This window comes from Dermacentor albipictus, chromosome 1 (assembly GCF_038994185.2).
Source record: "Dermacentor albipictus isolate Rhodes 1998 colony chromosome 1, USDA_Dalb.pri_finalv2, whole genome shotgun sequence".
NCBI classification, from domain to species: domain Eukaryota; kingdom Metazoa; phylum Arthropoda; class Arachnida; order Ixodida; family Ixodidae; genus Dermacentor; species Dermacentor albipictus.
The window spans coordinates 321,290,590-321,305,237 of NC_091821.1; the positions used below are offsets into that span (position 1 = coordinate 321,290,590).

The 14,648-nt window shown below is 49.7% G+C and overlaps 1 protein-coding gene and 1 long non-coding RNA gene across 3 annotated transcripts in view; one reads left to right on the forward strand and one right to left on the reverse strand.

Moving 5' to 3' along the window:
• Window positions 1-14,648, forward strand: part of HDAC4 (histone deacetylase 4) — a 337,065-nt gene that overhangs the window by 101,949 nt on the left and 220,468 nt on the right. The gene's annotated exons all lie outside the window — the stretch shown is intronic.
• LOC139054524 (uncharacterized) overlaps window positions 1-14,648 on the reverse strand; it is a 40,066-nt gene that overhangs the window by 1,584 nt on the left and 23,834 nt on the right. The gene's annotated exons all lie outside the window — the stretch shown is intronic.

Sequence of the window (14,648 nt, forward strand, 5' to 3'; positions counted from 1 at the left end):
TTCGTCGAACTCTTTTTCTAAGCAGCATCCGAACGTTTTAGGAAGGAGTGCCCAATCTTTCAGCTGCTGAGTTTCGACCTGTTCGCGCAATCCACTATTTACACGACTCGGTGATGACAGCGAATATAACTGCAATCATTTAGAGGGTCGGTTGTGTTTTAAATGTTATTGTGTGTGTGCACGCCATTCAGGAATGCCTTGCCGAGAGCGCGCTGGCGTCCCAGTATTCGAAGATACACCTCCATGTTGAATCGTGCTTGAAGTAAGACTGCAAGGGAAATTATTGAGGTGAATGAAATCGCAGAAATCAAGAGCGCGTAGCACGCCTTCTGTGAGATTGTGACGAATATTAGTGCAGGCTCTTGATGTAGCATTCTGGGCTGTATATTTTGCTTGCGCTGTGAACACGCGTAATCATGTAATCATGGATGTATACCTATCATTGTCTGCTTGAAGAGAAGCGTATGCTGTGCCTGTTGGTTATTACTGCGCGAAATTACACAATGCAAAAGAAAATACAATACGGGTAGGAGGACCTTTTTGGCACTGTTTCTTTCCCATTGTGTATTTTAGCGCTGCAGTTTCAACATAAGATTGTATGTTGTTTTTGTTTCTATTCCTGTTCGGCCGATGTGTATATAAACCGTGCACGTGCGAAAATAAAATCTGTAGCTGAAAGTAGTGTCGCGTGGCTCTTCGACTAATCGCGCTCCAGATTTCAGTCATGGGTTGCTTACGTTGAACTTTCTTGTCTTGTGAGACGCTGTTGATAAGTCTCACACAATCCTTAGCATGACCTCGGCGTATGGAAAGTTAACAAAATCCTTCATGCTGTCGTCGCTGCATGGTCGCGTCGGTGGATATCCTATCATAATCGACGCACTTGCACGGTCTGAGAGTTCTTAGAGAGAGTGTGAGGTCAGAAAGCTACGGAGCATTGTACAACGTACATTCATGATTCATCATAGACATTCATTATAGCAAATATCCATATCCAGAAAACGGGTTGTCGTGATACGCGTCCCAACTACGTCTCTTGTGCAACTGAGTGAGGCACATCGAAATGGGGAGGTAAGGGGGGGGGGGGGGGGGGTCAAGAGAGTTGCAAACAGAGTGTGTGCTTCTGTGAGTTCTATATATGGTTACACTTAAACATGCAATAAACATATAAAATTGGGTGGGCTGTATCAGGGATGCAGCAGCAGTGAGGTACGTGAAACGTCTTGTTGCTGCAGAGCCCTATAGTGTACTACAGTGTGCACTATAGTGTATTGGCACTATAGCGTACAGAAATGACGTAACCAAATGTACAGTTTACATTTATTAACGCATTAAAAAACTTACACATCTAACTTAATTTACAGCTATATCAGGCGTCTTACGGTCTAATTTTGCAATCCTGCTCGCTCCCTATTCGCAGTGGGCCCTTTCCTGCAGAGGATACTTGAGCATTTGAGTGCAGAGTGTCCCGATATGAATGCCAATCAAGAGGATAAATTTAGCTCCGACTACGTCATGCGTGATGCGACAGCGGTATCGCGTTTGCAGGCGACGCATGCATGATCGAGTAATGACTTCTTTTCTCTCACAACGATATCAAAGCAAGGCGCGTGGGTGGTATGGTCGCAAAGATGCAGATAAGAGATATGGCTATAACATGTACACATGAGAGTTTAGAAGGCGACCCCTTCTCACCAATTTTAAAGACGTTTCAGAGCGAAAAAAATTACAATCCGAGCATGGCTTTCGGGTCAATTTTTTATCCCTTATTTTTACACTATTGGTACTGGTGCGCATGCCGATTTGAATTTTTCATTTGCAAACCGCTTCCGTGCTTGCTTACTAATGGCTTATTCGGCTAGTCATTCGCGCTTTGAGGATAACGAGACTGTGCCAGTGATAACACGACTTTAATATATCCTGAAGTCTTATATGTGACATTCGAAGTGCTGCCCCCGAACGGCGCTCTGAAATAGCCATTCGAATATGCCATACCTTTGTTCCATCAAAAAAGCCCAATCAATGTCGGCAAACGCTGCCTCCACCAACTTTGTTCTACGGTCGCCTGCTATGATTGTCTAGCGGACTTTACATTGGCTCAAGCACGAGGGATGTGGAGAGACGCGCCGCTCTATACGTCGCTGAAATTTCCGTATAGGAGAGATGAATTGTAAGTGTGGCAGCAATTTAACCTAAGGAAAAATAAAAGTGCGGAAAGGTCGACCGGTAGCGTGCCTCGGGCCTGTTGCTCTACGAGGAGGTGTGACCGCGTAAGGTTGGAGAGAGAGAGAGAGAGAGAGAGAGAGAGAGAGAGAGAGAGAAAGTGAGAGGAAGGTACGAGGTGACTATAAATTACTACGGCGATGGTCAGCAATGTGTCCAGTGGGCGACCCGCGTGCCTCGAAGCACGATCGCAGGCAGGCGCCCCTATATACCGCCCTCTCAAGTTATGCAGTTTACACGTTTATGCCACGATATGAGCGCCCAGTGATTCATTGGTTCAGAGGGCTCGGTATTCTCGAACTGCGGCGCTTGACGCTTGCACGATGTCGGCGCGGTCAGCGTGCTGCTGCTGCGAGCGTCCGGTCAACAGCGCGGCCGCGTCGGCACGACGTGCACGCCCGCAGTGCTGCTGACCCTCCGAGGGCAACGCAGTGTCAGCGCACGGCCGAAATAAACAGGAAGCCGGTGGACAGAAAGGCGATCGGCACGCGTGCGCTTAAAACCGAGCGAGGCACCGCGCGGTCCTGCTGCGCAGGCATTCGCTGAACCACACTTTTCCCGTGGTCACGGGCATTTGTTGTCACGCGAGTGACACAGCGAGGTGTTTTGCCCGGCGCCCGCATTACAACCCGTCTGCGATAATGTTGTAGGCCGATCTGAAAAGGCTGTTCGGCGGGAGACCAAGCTGCAGCAAAAGGGTGCGGATTTATTTAGACGTCAGAAAAGGGGGCGCTCGTATATATCAGCCGCACGCTGCATAAAAAACGCGGACTGATTTTTTCTAACGGGACGTTAGTTCGTGGTAAGAGCGGTGGATCAACGGAACTAATAATAATATATGGGGTTTTACGTGCCAAAACCACTTTCTGATTAGGAGGCACGCCGTAGTGGGGGTCTCCGGAAATTTTGACCACCTGGAGTTCTTTAACGTGCACCTAAATCTAAGTACACGGGTGTTTTCGCATTTCGCCCCCATCGAATGGATCAACGGAGCTGCAACATCCGTAAATACGCCGTTTGCAGACCACAGTCACGCAACATGTTGCGGTCTCACAAGTGGGACTGTATACCCGGGAGGCGTGAGGCTGCACTGTACTGCGAAAGCGTGGTGCATGCGCATTCAGCGCCTATGCACTGTGCAGATGGTGTTCAAGCATACAGTTACACTGCTGCACCATGTTGATCTGATTATCGCTCACTAACCCGCCCAGCTAGGTGCAATTCTGTTGAGCTTTAATACTACAGTTGTAGGTCCGTACTCAAGTCCATCGCAACGCTGTACGAATGAAGTTTCAATCTTGTGACGGAGGCCAATTAACCGAAAAAGCATAGACAAACGTCACCCTCATGCATACTTCAATACAAGCGGTTCTTGATCAAACGTGCACGGAATCCGCAAGAAACTCCATTTCCTTTTCTTCACAGGATTAAGTCCGTCCAGACATTTCCATCTCGGCGTATACGCAGTAGCCGTGAAACACCATGAGCTTAAAAGTAATCCGGTACATCGCATACGACTTCCCTTTGCCGGCAACTGCGGGCAACAAGTTATTAACAGGTATTGTACATAAAACACGTTTTCAACGCGTTTCTCATTAATTCCAGCAGCGTCCAACAATCGTAACGGCCATCTTTGCAACGCGTCATACGGCAGGTGGGATATTATCGACGGGAACGGGTGGTTCCCGGTCTAGCAGTGTCGATTTGATTTCCGTCTCTCTAGACCCCGCGCACGATGTAATCCCGGATCCTGAACCACCGTTTCCACCGCAAGACTCGGCGATGAACCAACGAGAGCAGAGGGGCGTCGCGGCGAGCAAGCGAGCGTGTCTGTCAAGGCTCTCCTGTGTTGACAAATCTCGGCCGGAGTCCCGCGGGCAGGTCACCGCGGAGGGAAAGTGCGCGTGGTGTGTGTGTACTACACGGCAGACCGCGATTGCACACTGTCACGCACTGCTGGCTGCTCCAGGGTTGCGCACCAGCCAAGCCAATTTCGAGGGCCGCGTCGTACTCTATTCTTGTCTCAACCCCACCCCCTCCCTCTCCCTCCACCCTCTCCCTCTGTAGCTTAGCGAAGGGCACGTTGAGGAAGGGCGAGCGGACCTCATCACGTGATGTGTAACAACTGGACGGCCTTCAGCCTCAACCGAGCTGCGAACCGTCGGCGCGAAGTTCTAGATCCACGCTTAGACACTGGGTGGAAAAAAAAAAGAAAAGAAATAATGAAAACGTTTATGTAATTTTCGCGGTGTATTCCCTACATCCGTCTCATTGTTTGGCCCCCTCATAGCACATAGCAAGAACAAAGGAAAGCCGAGACAAATGCGATGGCAGACTCGAATGCGTCATTTTCTTCGTGCTCGGCTCACTGGAGGATCCAGAAGCCCCTTTCTCGCCTCCCATATCCCTCTCCCCTCCCAGACAAGCCAGCACTTGGCTTCTGCTTCCGACTCGTCACTTGCGCTTGGTACACATATATCCTGCGCAGAAAGTTCATATCAGCTGGCAAAATGGGGCGTCTAGTGAGGCCAATTTGTCCTAATGAAGGCCCTCCCCGCATACCTCACATTTATGATACCCTGGATCCGCCCCTGCGTTGACTTTGAGTTTGCCCTCGTCTTTCCTGGTACATTATTTATACCTTAATCATGACCGTTATCAGCGAACACGCGCCACTACTTTCATTGCCGTAGACGCCTGTTGCCCCTACGTACTTTATTGGGCTACTGGGAAATAAGCGGGGGTGCAAATCGATTCCACGACTTCGGGAAGCGGTGAAAAAAAGAAAAGAAAAAACAAACAAACAAGATAGTAGTGCGCACATTGTGAAATAAGCTTGTAGTTAAAGTTATTGTTTCACTGGGAAAGAGAAACCATCAGCATCGCGCCTTATACCTTCGCTCCTGATGGTTGCCCAGAATTTCACTAGAATTGTCGCGTCAGGATCATGTTCCACTGAGTTCTGGCACAGTTAACACTTGCGAATGCGAGGCGTCAGCGCGCAGTGAACTGTGCTGTACTGTCGGATGAGTGGTCTGGGAAGACAAGAGGCTTCCCAGTGTACGAACAGCATGAAAAAGAGCAGGGAAGGGGAGGATGACTCTCAAGAAATGTGTATATAGCGCTTAATATAACACCTTTGGCTACAATTTACAAATGGAAACAGAAGCCAAGTTCGTGATGTCAGTGCCACTTAAATGCGAACCTCGTTACAACTGCGCCTTGTCCGATGACGCAGTAATTAGCAGTGACGCAGCACTTGTGAGCGGCGTTTTTCAGTTTCTTTTTTTTTGGGGGGTGGGGGGTGGGGGGGGGGCTTCTGCCTCTCCCGTGAGATTGTGATTTTCGCACTTCACCTTGAGCCTGCTTCTTCACGGCGAGAGTCGAGACAGCGTGCAAGAAAACTGCATTCTCATCGGTCGCCTCATAGCAGCGCTTCTGCTAATCGTGACGTATCGAACTTCCATGTTCATGTTGCTCGTGCGTATCTCCGAGCGGCAGTCGAGGTTGATTGGATTGGCGAAAGCACGTGATCCTTGCTCGCGATTTATTCTCAGTCGGCGGTTGCGTCACACCTGCCGGTCGCGCTCGCACCCCTTGACGTCGCGTTCGCCGCGGATTTGATCGATTTCACGGCGTCCCATGGGCCGCCATGGATTCAATCGATTTGTCCTGTGCCCGAAAATAGCATCTGTTTTCGCTCGCGTTCTCCCCCCTCCCTTTTTCGCCAGTACCCGTTCTCCTTACTTACCTTAACCCCGCCGTTGTCAAAAAGTTCTTCCCGACTGATCAGCGACCTTCTTCCACGCCCTTATCTCGTTCGTTGTCGTCTATACCGGCGCCACTGTTTGTTGTTGTGCCATTACCACAAGCCCGGATTCCGAATCTGCAAGATGCGGAATCTATCCTGCGAGCGCCATAATTCTCCCTTCACAAGACAAGATGCTGCGCCTTCGTCCGGGAGAAGCCTCGGCGAAGCAGCGTGTTTAAACGTGTCCGCGTGTGGCCGACAGCCCGGCGCCGCACCTCCCTTGCCTGGAGGTCACCGCGCGCGCGAACTTTGAACCGGGTGGCCAGCGCGGTCGCTGGTTGGACCCCTCGGACGACCGTCGTGTGCTGACTTTGTATTGGGCCGTTTGAGTGACAATGGGCCTCGGGGATTATAAAAGCAGTGACACGCCGCTCGAAAACAGGATCCGCCAACCCACCGGGAGAGAGGGTCGCTCCCGACTGGGGTGAGATGTGTCACGCGTTTTCGCCGGACGCCGTCGTGCGAGAACAGTCGCGTTTGTGTGAGCTCTCGGCCCCAGTGCCGATCCGTTTATGTCCTGTATGATAACCTGTATATAATGTATAAAGTCCCTTTTGTTATTCTCATCGACGCCAGGCTCGGAGTCTTCGCTACCAACGCTCTGTCACGAAACGGGTGAAGAGCGCTACGGGACCACAAAGCCGTAATCGTGGTGCAGCGGTGCAAGTTCGTAACACTGGTGGCACCGGTTGGAGTTCATAACACTGGATGGCAGCTACGGGATTGACCGGCATCAGCTACCTCGGCGCGGTGAGTGCCTGAAGTTTACCTCAAACACCAGACTTTCTCTGACACAGGTTATAGTAGCTTAGGGAAGGATTTGGTGTTGCATTGTGATAACCTTGTGTGTTTCAAGCCTAGTAAGAGTGTTTTGAAAACCAGGGGATGCTGAGGGGGTAAACAGGGCAGTGTGTGATATACTTGCATAGGTGTTACTAGTAGTGTTATAGTAGCGTACGGCAGGTATTTTCAAAAAGGGCAAACAGCAGGAGGACAGTGTGAACGATGGAGAAGTACAAGGTGAAGGAACTTCTCGAAATTTGTGAGGAGTTGGGCATTGAGTTGGGCTCAACCAAAAGAAAGAATGCGATCCTTGAGGTCATGAGGACCGGGGACGTAACGGCTGAGGAAGCCGCTGAGGCCTGGGCGGGTATCAATGAACGTCGGGAAAGGGAGGAGAAGGAACGTTGCGAGCAGGAGAGGAAGGAAAATGAACGACGGGAAAGGGAGGAAAGGAGAGAACAGGAACGTCGCGAAGAGGAAAAGGAGGAAAGGAGAGAACAGCAACGTCGCGAGGAGGAAAAGGAGGAAAGGAGAGAGAGGGAGCGACGTGAGCACGAGCTTAAAATGAAAGAGTTGGAGATCCGAAATAACTCGCCGGCGCCTAGTCTCACTTCTAATGTTCCCAGAATACGCGATCAACTTCCACCCTTTGTCGTCGGAGAGGATATGGCCAAATACCTCGTGAAATTTGAGCACGTGTGCGAACGGAATAGCATTGAGCGATCCCTTTGGGCACAGAATCTGTTAGCCTTGCTTCCTGGGGAGGCATCAGACGTAATAACTTGCTTATCGAAAGAGGCGTTTGAGAGCTACAGTGATGTGAAGGAAGCGCTACTGCGGAAGTACAAATTGTCGCCCGAAGCTTTCCGGCAGAGGTTCCGGTATGCAAAAAAGGGTAAGGAGTCGAATGTTGACTTCGCGTTTCGTCTAAAAGCCGACTTGGTGGAATGGCTGAAGGGCGAAGAGGTTTACGACGACCGCGACAAAATTGTCGAATGCATCGCGTTGGAGCAGTTCTACCGTTGCATTGATGAGGATGTCCGGCTCTGGCTGCAAGATAGGCTAAAAGAGGTTAAGCTAAACAAGGCAGCAGAGTTAGCGGAAGAGTATTACACCCGCCGCAGCTTGCACAGCAAGGCAGTGCGCGTAGAAAAAGCTGATAGGAGAGATTGGTTTTCCGGGAAGTCCGACGAACGGAAGCAAATCACGCGTCGCGAGTTTCGGAAAGATGAGTCTCTTACCAAAGAAACTGTAAGGGAAGGACAGAATACATCTCAGAATGCTAACGATGGTCCCAAGCAGCGAAACGATACGACGCGTTCTTTTGAAAAACGGAAGCCGTTAACTTGCTACAATTGCAAAAAGCAAGGGCACATCGCTGCAAGCTGCCCAGAGAGAATTGCTTTTGCAACGATACGGGAAACTCACAAGAACATACGTCTATTGGAGCCCTATGTGCAGGAAATTAAGGTAAACGGCAAGAAGTGCCGAGCACTGCGGGACTCTGCAGCAACTATGGACGTTGTTCACCCGTCTTTCGTCTCCTCGAGTGATTTTACGGGAGAGTGCGTTAGGATACGGCAAGTGGCCGAGAAGGAGAGTGTCTGTTTACCGATCGCAACGGTTAGCATTGAAGGAGAATTTGGGAAACTTAACACCGAAGCCGCTGTGTCAGCCGCCCTCCCGGAGCAATTTTCCTACCTCTTCTCAAATAGCTCGGAGCAGCTGCTGAGGGATCAGGGCAAATCATTCTTTGCCGACGTGGCGTACATGGCCCCCACGCGATCCAAAGCGCGCCCGCTGTCGAGGGAACTTGACTTAGCGTCGGGAAGCGAAAGGCGGTGCGGCACACGGACCGATCACGGTAACTTGAGTGGCGAGCAGTCACGGGAGAGGCAGAGCTCGGAGGCTGGCCTAGACGAGCGGGTCCTGGAAGTGAGTGGGAGTGACGCGTGCAGTGCTAGCCGCGATATAGACTCGACGCCGCAATTAGGCGACGCGGGCTCCGCACTCGCTCCGGTTTCCGCCAGCCGGCAGGAGCAGGCTGCAGTTGAAAGAAAAAGTCTGATTCGCGAGCAACAGGAAGATTGTTCATTAGCCGATCTGAGGAAGAGCGTCAAACGGGGAGTGGAAAAAAAGGGGGTTTCATTTGGCAAGGAACCTGGCTTATTGTACCGCCGCTACACGGATAAGCAGGGTCGCAAATATAAGCAGCTTCAGATTCCGCGAAAATATCGCCGGGAAAAATGAATGACCTCATTTGCTTCCTCAGAAGTATGTTTTCGGTCCAAAGCGATTTCAAGGGGACCATTCTATTTGTAATTATTATTGCTGATTAATAATTGTTTCTAGTTTGGTGTGTTGTTGATTTGAAAACTGATTGTTTGAGCCTTGTGTGCTAGATCGTACACCTGCCTCTTGTTGCAGCGGGAGCACAAGGGGATAGCGATTAATTAGGTTGATTTGAATTATGGCTTTGTCTGGTGTTTGACGGGAGACAGAGGGCACTTGTTTGTGTTGGGTGTTGCCTTTTGCCGGTCGATTTTGCAAGCTGCAGAACGACCAAGCGGGACCAGTGGCGAGAAGCAAGGTCTTAGGAACGACCCGAGCGGAGCTGGTCAAGGTGCCTTGGCGACGACGTGGTGAGCAGAGCTCCTGTCCTGGCGAGTCGGACCTGGGCACGTGATGTTACCTGGCGTCCCGACACTGGACGTGAACCTGGACGAGCCGGACGAACGTGCGCGCCTGGCATCCGAGCCACGTGGAGGCAGCTCGTCCTCCCGGCGCCTTATCTGAGGGCGGGGATGCTGTTGTGCCATTACCACAAGCCCGGATTCCGAATCTGCAAGATGCGGAATCTATCCTGCGAGCGCCATAATTCTCCCTTCACAAGACAAGATGCTGCGCCTTCGTCCGGGAGAAGCCTCGGCGAAGCAGCGTGTTTAAACGTGTCCGCGTGTGGCCGACAGCCCGGCGCCGCACCTCCCTTGCCTGGAGGTCACCGCGCGCGCGAACTTTGAACCGGGTGGCCAGCGCGGTCGCTGGTTGGACCCCTCGGACGACCGTCGTGTGCTGACTTTGTATTGGGCCGTTTGAGTGACAATGGGCCTCGGGGATTATAAAAGCAGTGACACGCCGCTCGAAAACAGGATCCGCCAACCCACCGGGAGAGAGGGTCGCTCCCGACTGGGGTGAGATGTGTCACGCGTTTTCGCCGGACGCCGTCGTGCGAGAACAGTCGCGTTTGTGTGAGCTCTCGGCCCCAGTGCCGATCCGTTTATGTCCTGTATGATAACCTGTATATAATGTATAAAGTCCCTTTTGTTATTCTCATCGACGCCAGGCTCGGAGTCTTCGCTACCAACGCTCTGTCACGAAACGGGTGAAGAGCGCTACGGGACCACAAAGCCGTAATCGTGGTGCAGCGGTGCAAGTTCGTAACACTGGTGGCACCGGTTGGAGTTCATAACATTGTTCGGTCCACGCTTCAGATCCGAAATGATGTGCTTCCCTTGTAACAATGTCAAGGGCTCCTATACCGGTGTTCTAGTCTGTTATTTTTTTTTCTTGAATGCTTAGTTTCAATCGACCGCTTCTGCTATTTTCTTTCTCTGTTTTTCAGTGTTCTTGTCGCTCGCACTGTTTTCAATCTGCCTTTGTCAACTAAAGGAACATTTCTGTGTGTTTCACGTTTGCGATGGAGCAGCCGTCAAAAAAACATGTACTGCAATCTTGTAGGCTGATCTGCGTTATCTGTAATGTTTTCTTTCCTTATCTGTCTTTCTTTATTGTAATAATTGCTCAACGATCACGATGCAGGGTTTCATCTCTGTGGTTTTGTAGCAAAGTGATTTTATCGGAAGACTTTACGAATGATCCCAGTCCGAAGATCCATCGCAGTAGCAAAAATAATAAAGAAAGAGAAAATACATCGCTCAATTCATACATTTAACATACTTCTGGTCACCAAGCATCATTAAAGTCTGCAGCATTTACGTGCGTCCATGCGTCCGTGCGCGCGCGCGCGCGTCTCTCTCTCTCTCTCTCTCTCTCTCTGTGCGTGTGCGCGTGCGCGCGCGCGTTATAATTGTCAGTATTGCAGCAACATGAGATAACATATAAATTACGAGATCAATAATTTCATTAACAAAAGAATACTCATGATATCAGACGCACTTCTACTTAATATATTAACTACCATGACGACATGCATATAATATGGAAACGAACAATATACGAGTGGCAATTTAGGAATCGCCATAACGATCATCATTTGCAAGTAATGCGACGAAGCCAGATGTGCGCCCAGAAAGTGGCCAGACCGACGACCTTTTTGCTGCAGGCGTGACGCCATATGTGACCATATTTGTCTGTAAATGGCTTATCTGACGCCTTATATATGGCTGTATGTGAACCATATATGTTCCTTATATACGCCAATATGTGACTTTATATGCATACGCGGTTCATGTATGTCCATACATGTACAATTCCTCATATAACTACCGAGTGCGCGAGATATTTGACGACACAATTTCGAATCGCCATAGACATTAACATTGTCATTTCATTAGTCTAGGCGTTTAACTTCGTCTTGTCAACCTCTCTGCCACCTATCTATCAGATCTGTTCCAGGGCAACAGCTTTCAGTCTGACACGGGAGATGAAGGCGTTAGCTGTTCTAATCGGCTTACAAGCCGAGCGCAGCCGGTTGGAGATCGCTTCCTTCTTGAATCTCGTCAAATCCTTTCTCTTTGGGGTTGAGACAACAGTTTATGGCCAATTGTCACCTGAGATAAAGAGAAATAGACGCCGCCACTGGTGGAACGCCGTTCGGGTGGTTGAGTTTTTCCGGCAGGTAGTGGTCATCATGTGTGAAAACCCTGAAAAAGCCAATTATGATAATTTCTGAGCAGCATCAAGTGGCAGAGTCAACAGCCAAGCTTTCTGTGCAGGGTACGTGTCATTACTATTAGGTGCCATTTTTAAGTAGTGGTTGTTACAGCGAAGCTGTTAAGGGCTAGTTCCCCCAGGATTGTGTTAGTTTGTCGACACAAAATCCGGGAGATAGTACAATGTCATACCGACCCGCGGCGCAGGTGAACCAGGTGTTAAGCGCTCCCCATACGTGCCCTGATCCCGAATATAGTGCAATACCGGGCCGACCCGCAGCGGAGGTGAAGCAGGCGTTAAGCACTCCCCATATGTGGGCCGATCCCGAAGATAGTGAAATGCCGGGCCGACCCACGTAATCTTCAACGGGGCCTCAATGTGTACTATGTATGAATGGACAGGCGGAACCTTCGTTACGCGCCCTATGGACAGGCAAGCTCACGCATACGGCTTACGCTTTCTTCGTTTTGTTGAAATTCTTAGTGCCATACGTGTATTACGCTTTGTGAAATGGAGAATCTAGCGTAGGAGCTCACTCCCTTCGACGATCTTCTCAAAAACGTCGGTCGAGTTTTTTGCAAATGTAGAAAGAATCCGATGAGGCTGATTATGAAGATAATGATGATCATAATCATCATGATAATGATAGCGGGGGTGTTATGGTGGTGATGATTATGATTATGATGATGATAGTTTCTAATGGCATCTCCTTTGAAATGCGGCGGCGACAAACACCTAGAATGCTTGAGATAATCAGATTTTACTGCATCTCCCGCCGTCTAGCATATTTCCTATTTCTATGCTTCATGTTCTTCCTCATCATTAAAAGCCCTATCTCTATACTTTAAAGCAACTTATGCGTGTAAAGACCCCGGTTCCATCTCTGTCCAACATATGGCGCTCGTGCTGCAGCGCCAGCTTGTGGTCTTTGCGGGCAACTGCCTCACGATCCACTTTTCTTTTTTCCGCCGATAAGGTGGCAGCCCGTGCCTGTGCAACTCTTTCCGCTTCCTTCATCTTTTGGTTTCTCTTTTTCTGTTCGAACCTACATCTCGTATGTACACACATAGCACTTCTCGTATAGCACTACGCGTGGCTCCACTTCCCTTTTCTTTGTTACGACACCCGCACGCGTCGGAATACGCATCGTCGATAAGATGGCACTACAGGGAACTGTACGGCATTCGAGTGGCCGGCGCGAAAGAAAAAAAAAAATGGCGGAGGAGAACAATGCAAAAGCCAAGTCAAGGACGCGAACGCCCTTCGAGGCTGCGTTCTCGGAACGGCACGCACACGTCACCGCGGCCGCAGCTCGACGGCACGGCCTGGCAAGGCCGGCTGTGCCAGGCAGCGAGCGGAAGGCGGATGTATGTCGGCGAGATCCCCGGATGGCATCCCGGCGTGTAGCCACTGTCCGACGCGCTTGCCCGGACTTGCCCGCGGGGGAACCCGTTGTTGCCTCTTACGACGTGAACAATCCTTCATGCGGCGCTTGCCAAACGTTCGCGGCTGTTGAGTTTTATGTGAAGCATATTACGAGAGCTCAACCCAGCTCCTCAGGCGCGGCGGTGTCGCCTTGAAACCACGTGACACCGTGACGTCACGACAGAGGAGAAGTGGCTTTGGCTCAACTCTTGCAAGACGGGCAGAGTGGGAATCGAACCAGGGTCTCCGGAGTGTGGGACGGAGACGCTACCACTGAGCCACGAGTACGATGCTTCAAAGCGGTACAAAAGCGCTTCTAGTGAATGCGGTGTTGCCTTAGAAACGAGCTGTTTCTAAAGCGTGCGTCTCTTGCTCAGGCGCACATTTCGTTGCCGCGCCGAACGCTGCTTTGCTCGACGCTCACCGCGTCCAATGCGTGGCGCGTAGTCGCTGCCCTGTAGCCCATTGTCTTACACCCCTTGGCGGGTCGACGGGAACGCTGTCGCGTTCCACTCTTGAAGGCGAAGCAGTAATGCATGAGCTGTTTCTTCGTCTAGCCGAACCAAATATAGCCAAGCAACAGCAGTTCACCTGGCTAAACAGTGGTTCAACAACTAAAATAAAGGCTAGTATGCTTCGCATCCTGGGCTTAACCCAAGGAGGATATATAAAATTTTTATATATCCTCCTTGGCTTAACCTTACCTAAGCCACAGCCATTTTTTTTTACTGCGTTGCAATACCCACAGTCAACTTTCTGAAAACTAATAACAGTTTTATTTCTGTATCATATGATCGAGGCCGAGGGTAAGACTAAAGACGCAAAGCCTGATAGCACTCTTAGCTGTCTCGACTACATGTCGAGAGCATTTACACAGTGTATGCAAAAGTATGATGTGTGTGTATATATATATATATATATATATATATATATATATATATATATATATATATATATATATATATATATATATATATATATGTCAATTAGAATATTAGAATTAGAATTAGAATATGTCAATTAGAATATCGGCTATCCCTGTTTGCTATCCCCGCCGCTCTCTTCCTGCCCCTTAACGTTATTTCATTTATTATACCCTCAAGACCACAAGGTATTACAGAGGGGGAGTGGGGTAAAAAAAAGTTACATAACAAAGAAAGCAAAGAAGGCAGCAAGTGATGTAGTCATACACATGTGAAGCCATGTGTGCCTAACATTCTTCGTTCCATCGCTCTTTGCGCGGTACTCCTTGATTACGTATATTGTATCTGTGACTGCTAGTATTTCTACTGAATCTAATGCCTTTTGCTAATCTATGAAAGTCATATAGAGAGGTTGATTGTGCTGTGCAGATTTCTCGATTACCTGATTGATGACATAGATGTGATCCATTGTAGAATATCCCTTCCTAGACTAGCCTGTTCTCTTGGTTGACTGAAGTCAAGTGTTTGGCTGTGTATGGCTAGCCGATTCGTCCGTCCGTCTGTCACCTGCACGCCGAAAACTCCGGCGA